This window comes from Natator depressus, chromosome 1 (genome assembly GCF_965152275.1).
Source record: "Natator depressus isolate rNatDep1 chromosome 1, rNatDep2.hap1, whole genome shotgun sequence".
NCBI lineage: Eukaryota > Metazoa > Chordata > Testudines > Cheloniidae > Natator > Natator depressus.
Window position 1 is genome coordinate 289,653,104 of NC_134234.1, and position 8,203 is coordinate 289,661,306.

Consider the following 8,203-nt stretch of genomic DNA (forward strand, 5'->3'; position numbering starts at 1 on the left):
AGTTGAGTGTGTCAGAATATGGCAGAGCTAAGATACTGAGAACAGGGAGGTGTAGTGATTGGTGTGTACTTTTTGCCTGGCAAAATAATGAGAGTCAAGAAGTAGTGACCATTAGGAGAGGCCTTGATATGACTACATGAATAGCATCTCACAATGTTTTATTTGTTGTAGAAAATCATATACGGTCCAGAATTTTCAGTTTGCTTGTTCTGTGCATTTGACAGCACTCCAGTTTCACTCTTTTGATGTTTAGATAAACTTTTTCTGTCTCATGCATTAGCATGAGAATATCCCTCTCATGCACTGGTCTGGGGGGGCCTAACGTCTATACACTCTTCCCCAAGCACTGCAAAGGGATATTTACCAATAGCGGCAGTGAAACTGAAGAGGTAGGGGCATACATTGAAAGGAAATGAGAAGGATTTTTTCACATTGTTAATGAGTTGTGTGTGGGTATTTTATTTATTTATTTAAACTGACTAGTGTCCCTTTTAAACCTTGATTTCAGTCACAAGATGCCTACAAAAAACAGACTAGTTACTTGGGTTTCATTTGACAGTTCTTTTATTCTGATTAGTTGCATTCACAGAACAGTCTGTAATAGCTGTTCAGTCAACAATTGCAGGGAATGAGATTTCTGTAATAACTCTGATCTATATTGCATCTATAAACATATAACTTGAAAAAGCAGTAAACAAAAATTAAAAATATTTCAGAACCTCAGGAATGTTGTCTCAGTTCATTTAGATTCTCTTTAGTGTCTCTCAATTGCTAGATGAAATGAGGACTATGGAGATATAACCCAACTGTTTCTTTCAGCACGAAGAGCTGCAAAAGACAAATATACAGAAATGTGACAGTTATTCTCTTGCCAACCTTTCCTCAATTCCCAGAGAGCAGTGCTGTGATCTAACAGACCTCTCTGCCTCAGTGTGCGTACTGCAGGGAAGGCAGCATTGCCTGTAGTGTCAGTGAGAAAATAAATACTAGCCAAGTGAATCTCTGGGCCTGATCGTATGTGGTACTGAGAATCTTCCACCAGGTGTTGAACACCCTCATCTTATACTGACTTTGCCTGAGGTCACACAACACCCTGAAGGTGCTAAGACTCTCCTGAGACTGGGCTCTTTATCACTTGCGGTGTAATCTGGGAGACATTCCCGTAAATTCATATGTTATAAATCCAGAAGCAACCACTATGATCATCTAGTCTGACCTCCTGTGTAATGGAGGACATAGGACTTCCCTGAATTAATTCCTGTTTGAGCTAGAGCATACCATTTTAGAAAAAAACATCCAATCTTGATATAATGATTGACAGTGCTGGAGAATCCACTGCAAACCCCAGGTGAATTGCTCCAATGGGTAATTACCCTCACTACTTAAAAAAAACCCTCTGCCTTGTTTCCAATGTGACTGACAGTAAACCTCACTCTTGCAAATCCTGTGGAGGGGATGCACAAGGGGACTTAAGCATTGCAATGCTGAGCATCATGCTGCCTAGAAAGTCACAGGAACAATACTGCACTCCCAAAGCTGAGTGAAGTGTGTAGATTCCCTGAACAATGAATAGAGAGAGAGAGCTGTGAGAATGTGATCCACAAAGTCAGCACACTAGGCAGGACCCTGCCTAAGACAGCCAAATGGAGATGACAACTGGAAGAGAGTGCCAAGCCCTGTCCCTCTCTGAGGTAAATGCCTAAGTCTGAGCTCTTAGTGACCCATGAATAGGAACCTGCTCCCTGAGTCTGACCTCTCAGGTGCCTAGGTGTTTCTTGAAAGTGCCTGCCTTACTCCACACATAACTGGGAGGAGGTAGTGGTGGTGCTGCCGGTGCCCACCTTTAGCACAATGATTAGAGCACTTGCCTGGAATGGGGGAGACCCAAGTTCAATTCCTACCCCCCTCTGTGCCAGAGGTAGAGAGGCTTTGAACAGGGGTCCCCCACCTCTCTTGGGGGGTGCAGTGGAAATTGAACCTGTGGCTCCTACATGCTAGATGAGTGCTCTAAGTGCTGTGATAAGAGTTATACGGAGGGGACAGTCTCCTCCTCCAGCTGGATTTTTGAACGGGACCTGATTCGGTAGGTGCTCTGGCTGTGCGTGCAGGTTCTGGGGTGGGGCTGGGGATGAGGGTTTTGGAGTGCAGGGGGGGCTCAAGGCTGGGGCAGGGGTTGGGGTGTGGGAAGGGGTTCAGGATGTGGGCTCTGGGCAGCACTTACCTCAGGTGGCTCCCAGGAAGTGGCGACATGTCCCTCCAGCTCCTAGGTGCAAGGGCAGCCAGGGGGACTTTTCGTGCTGCCCCTGCCCCGGCACAGGCCTGCACACAGACTCCACAGCTCCCATTGTCTGGGAACCATGGCCAGTGGGAGCTGTGGGGGCGGTGCCTGTGGACTGGGGCAGGGCATGGAGACCTCTGGCTGCCTCTATGCTTAGGAGATGTCGGGACATACCAGCTGCTTCCGGGAGCCGTGCAGAGCCGGCCGCTGTGGCCAACCATACTTTTAGCAGCCCGGTCAGCTCTGCTGACCAGAGCCACCAGGATACCTTTTTGACCAGGTGTTCCGGTCAAAAACTGGATGCCTAGCAACCCTATTTGAAATGTAGCTGAAATCCTGGCCCTAATGGAGTGGATGGGAGTCTTGCCATTGATTTTAATGGGGACAGGATTGCAACCTGTAACTAAAACTCCTTTCTGATATTATTTTTTTGTCCTCAAACTTCCCAGACAAAAAAATTCTGCTGTGAGATGAAATGTAAATGACTCTCTTTGGGTGCGGCGGAGGAAGGAGAGGGCAGAAAATTGGACCTATTAGAAGCTAGCCAGCTTCTAAATAATTATGGCAACTGCTACTCTATAATTTTCTACAACCACAGAGGCTATTTTACATAGTGCAATATTTTATGCACTGACAGTAAAGATACAAATATAACCATGGAAAAGTAAATATTCTTTGATATAATGGCTGGCTATTATATCATTCTGTACCAGCTTTATCCTCTTTAGCACATCACAAATCACACATTGCCATTGGGAGGCAAAGCCTAGCTTATGCTAGTTCTGCCTTGAGATGCAATCTCACTAGTCTCATACATACAAAGAAAACCCAATCTTGCTAACATTCACATGACTAAAGTTCCTCACTTGCATTTTTTCCAGGAGTGGGCCCCAAATCAGCAAACATTTAAAGTGATATCCTTAGTAAGAATTCAGAAAGCTGCTCTCAAAGTCTGAGTAACAGCTAATTTCTCACAATATGTGGAATTGCACCTGATCTGTCACCATCCCATGTCTCACAACTGAAATGCCAAGGCTGCCAATTCTGTCCTTTTTACTAATAGTCAATAGCAAGTAGCGTGTCAGGAGGAGAAATAGAATGTCAGCTGGGAAGCAGTGGCAGTACAAAGTGGAAATATTAGTAAATGTGCAGATTGGTTATTGTTAAGGTTAGCAATGCAATGAGGCCAGGAGACAAGCTAGATTGAAGGGGCATGGCGCAGCTGACAGAGGTAATGTGTCAGGCATGAGCAGCCCTATGCTGTAACAAATGACCTCTTAAACTGTCTGATAATATTTAAGGAAAAACTCAGTGTCTCTGACTGATTTTTCTTTCTAATCACTGTTCAATACAGAGCCTAGTGATAGGCAGACCTCAACATTTGCTGTAGAGATTGAACTGAATCAGAACCACAGATCCATAAACTGCCTTCACTTTAGTTACATTCAAGTCTGGATTGGAAATTCTCAGCTGAGTCCTATCCCTGAAATGCCATAAATCCAAACACCCCACCAAGCTCTTGCAATTCAGGGACATTCCCTAGTTTGAAGATTTGGTTCAATCACTTGAATTTCTCTAAACATCTGATGTGGAAATCATTATCTTGGTCAATTCTAGTACTTCCTGGGATTTCTCAGGCTGCGAAGAATGACAAAATTACCTCTCACGGAGCTTCTATACTTCTCATTATGCTGCATTAAAGTGAGGAAGCCTAGAGACCTGCAAACATTGATTTCTGAAAAGGCAGAAAATATGATCTAGCAGTTAGAGCATAAGGCTGAGAATCATGAGATTGGGGTTCTATTCCTGGCACTGGTACAAAGTTGTTTTGTGACCTTGGTAAGTTATTTATCTGTTTTCCTGTCTGTAAAACAGGTATAACGGCACTTAAGTGTCTCACACAGCAGAATACTATAAGAATACAAAGTGGACCTTATTTATTGAAAAATAAAGTTAAATTTCTTAAACTCTAAGAACAGGGCAGTTTTGGTTTGAAGTTCAAGTTTTGTGGAGAAGTTATAGGTGCAGTAACTTCTTTTCTCTAATGTGGTTCTAATGTCCCTTTAATAATGTAATTAAAATATTGGTTTATGTTGCATGCTGTAGGCAGATCAGCAAGGTTGGCACCTTTTCAATAAGAGTGCAAATGTTGTTTATGTTGCAGTAATGTCCTTACTGGAATTGCAAAGGAGGAGGATGGCAGGAGAGGTGAACAAAGTGAGAGTTTTGAATGATCTCTTCATGCAGTATGCAAGATCCCCTTAAAGTGCTATACTTGTCAGAGCTGGCTGAATTACTTGGTGTGAACAAAATATTCAACACATTTAGGAAGTTTTCATTTACTAGATTATTCATAGATAATTTTTTCATGTCTAAATGAGGTTGAATAATATCTGGCTCAAATATTTTGTTTGAACATGAAATTATTCAAAATCACATTTTTCATTATCTAACAGCTTTAGTGATCAATGAATTACTTTATAGATTCTTTAAAAAATTACCTTAACTGAAATATTCAAGTACAATCTCTTAAAGTGCAGTTCTACGAGAAAAGTAGCTCACGAAAGCTTATGCTCAAATAAATTTGTTAGTCTCTAAGGTGCCACAAGTACTCCTGTTCTTTTTTCTAAAATATAGCTTTGTGTGATTTCATGTTCCTTGGCTCTTAATAGGCAGCTCACTGGCTTGTAAAGCAGCACCAGTGATACTTCAGAATCTACAAACTGAACACAGAGCTATATTCTTTTCTGCCAAGGAATAACCCACACAGGGGAGTGGAACCTTTAGGAGCCAAGTCACTAACTTTACATAACTCTCCCCCCCAGGGAGTGGGGTTTGTCACTCCAGGGATGAGACAAGTAGTAGTTCAGATCACTGGAGATGTGCTAGAGAGAAGGAACGTCTGCTAAGGTACCTCTTGCCTCCGCACATCCTTGGATAGTACATCTTCTTCATGAATCATGGTTCCAGACTCCCCGGACTCCTGGCTTCTCTGGGATCCTGTAAGAGTGGGGAGAGATTCCACAGTTTGGAGGGAGAAGCATCATAAATTACTGAAGATCTCAGTGGAGACCTGTACCTGCTGCTTCTGCAATCCTCCAAACACAGATGTGCAGTGCAGCCTCACTTCAGCCTGCAGAAGTGAAAATAATTATATGTCTTAAACCCCCTACTCTGCAATGGGAGCTCCATGAGTTGAGTCCCATCCGTGTGCAGCCCCAGTGACTTCAATGGGACTATGTAGGCACAAGAGGCTTCACTTGCACAAATTTGATTGGAAGATCAGGGTCTTGCATAGCAATTCACTGATCATAAGGGTGCTAAAAAATCCAGCTCCCTCTTCAACAGCTGTGATGACTCTCCAGTGATAAGAGCTGTGACAATATATTTTTGTCTCAGTACTCATATCTCTACAGTAAGAAGATGCCATTTTATCAACATACTTTCCTGACTATAATGCTAAACTAGAATAGAATAGATCAAGATGTTTTTAAAGCAGCTCAGTTTTTTATAGCTGAAATGCAATGCTTATCATTTGGAGCTATCAGAATTGTCTGTTTTGTCTGTTTGTACCCATATGAATTGTATGCTGTAACTGATTAATATCTTTTAAAATAGATTTTGAGAGAAAGCTAATAGTAACTGTTAAAATGTGAGGAGGCAAGGGAGTTCTGAAGGGCCCTATCACTCAGTGCATCTTTCCTTTCAGAGAGCTGATCTCCATATCCGTATTTTGATAGCGTATTTCATAATGAATGCCAAGTATCTCAGGAAATTTTAAATATAAATCAAAATATATCTATTAGTTCTTTGTTTTGCAAAAACCTAACTTGAGAAGAACCATATGTATATAGCTAACTCAATTAGTTACAATGGCTTTGCAAATATTTTCATCGTATTTTGGTATTAGGAGACACAGAACTTTTATATGAAGGCTGCATTAATTTTGCTCAGCTGTCCATCTAGCTATCTCACAAGATAAGAACTTGCCACACATGCAGAACAACTGTAAATGACTATTTACATGAGGCAATATTTTTATTGAAGTAACATCTATTGGTGAGAGAGACAAGCTTTGAAAGCTGTCTCTCTCACCAACAGAAGTTGGTCTGGTAAAATGTTACCTCACCCACCTTGTCTCTCTAATATCCTGGGACCAACACCGCTACAACAACCTTGTATGCAACCTATTTACATGGTTTAACTAAACTGGCATTTCTGACTTGGGATCATTTTGTGGAAATGTGACATCTTTGACTCTTGAGTTCTTAATGGCAGAGATGATAGGAGTTTATCATAATGGTTTAAACACCAAAAAGGCTGCTATTTAAATACTAAATCTTATTATTGTGATTGTATAAACCGAGTGGAAAATGGCCAGATTTGATACAGGTATCAAGAAGATAAAATGTTATGCCCCAACTGATTGAGGTCTGTGGGTTCCACCTGGTCACAGCAGTCTGCCTGTTTGGTATCAATCCCAGGCATGGGATTTTATATATATATATATATATATATATTACATTTATTCGTAGACTGATGCTTCTCCCATGCACCATGTTAGCTTTAGAATTCTACATGAAAAAAAGCGTAACCAGCTTTCTCCTAAAATGATAACGTTCTGCTCTGAGTAACCATGTGCAGATTAAGTTATTTTAAACAGAATTCTTCCTTCCTGGCCAGCCTGACATCGCACCCACCCTCTCAGACAATCAGGGCCGTCCTTAGGCATACACAGCTGCATAGGGCACCATGAAATTTGGGGCAGCACACTGACTGGCAGGCGCCCTAGCAGCTGCGTGCTGCATACGTGGCAGCACCAGCCCCGAGGACCAGCCCTATCCCTCGGCCGCCCCCACGCGGTCTGCGCCCACTGCAAGAGGCAGGGCCGTCCCTAGGGAGGGCCTGGACAACTCCCTCCGCCCCACCTCTTACCCTCCCACCCCCCTCGCGCCCCGGTCTGCCCCCGGCCCACCCCCATTCCACCTCTTTTCCCCCCAGTGACCCCGCACTCATCCGGCAGCGGCAGGAAGCGGAGCAACCCGGCCCCAGCCTGCTCCACTCCGCCAGCTCCCAGCTGCGGCGCTCCGCTTCCCGGTGCCGGTGAGTGCGGGGAGCTTGGGGAAAGGACGCCCCCCGCACTCACCGGTGGCAGGAAGCGGATTGATGCGGCCCCGGCCCCAGCCGTGTCACTCGGTGGGGTTGGGGAAAGGTCCCCCCCGCACTCACCGGTAGCGGGAAGCGGAGCGCAGTGGCTGGGAGTTGGCAGAGTAGAGCTGGCTGGGGCCTGGCTGCTCCGCTTCCCGCCGCTGCTGGTGAGTGTGGGGGGAGATCCCTTCCCCCGAGCGACATGGCTGGGGCTGCGACGAGGGAAGCGGAGTGGGCTGCTCCCGGACCCCCGCTAATCCCGTGGGCCACTCTGGGTCTGTGGGGCCCCCAAAAGTGACCCCCCCCACAGCTCCTGCCTCCCAGACTCTGGGGCGGAAAGGCCTGGGGCCCCACACAGCAGCCCCCCATCCCTTGCGCAGGGGGGGCTGAGTAGGGCATCCAAATGGCTAGGGGCGGCCCTGCAGACAATCCCTTTCAGATGCTTCCGATTGGGTACCCGACCACAGATGCACTGAGTCACTGAACATTTGAAAATCTTGGCCTTGGTGTCAAGAAAAGAGGCTTTTTTGCTGCCTGCATTACCGAAGACCAAATTCTTAGATTTGTATAACTTCCTGACAGTCATGGGACACAGCTTTTCTTCTTCTACAGATCGCTTGTTTTGATGCACTGCACTTAATAAGTAACTGAAAGATTTAGGGGGAAATAGAATAGATATTGGAGAGAACTTACTTTCTGTGCTGGATATAGTAATCAAATGAGTTAATCATTTCAGAATCTGTTATTCATATGTATGAAAAAAATAGAATATCAACA

The 8,203-nt window shown here is 44.4% G+C and overlaps 1 long non-coding RNA gene across 2 annotated transcripts; it reads right to left on the reverse strand.

Moving 5' to 3' along the window:
• Nucleotides 1–316: 316 nt before the first annotated feature.
• LOC141986822 (uncharacterized) lies at nucleotides 317–7,696 on the reverse strand. 2 transcript variants are annotated; one of them, XR_012639370.1, is made up of 3 exons: nucleotides 7,508–7,696; nucleotides 5,193–5,278; nucleotides 317–828 (listed from the first exon to the last, which is right to left on the reverse strand). It is a non-coding gene; the product is annotated as an uncharacterized LOC141986822 (long non-coding RNA). The 2 variants fall into 2 exon arrangements; XR_012639371.1 differs by having other exon boundaries at nucleotides 7,425–7,696.
• Between the last annotated feature and the right edge of the window lie 507 nt (nucleotides 7,697–8,203).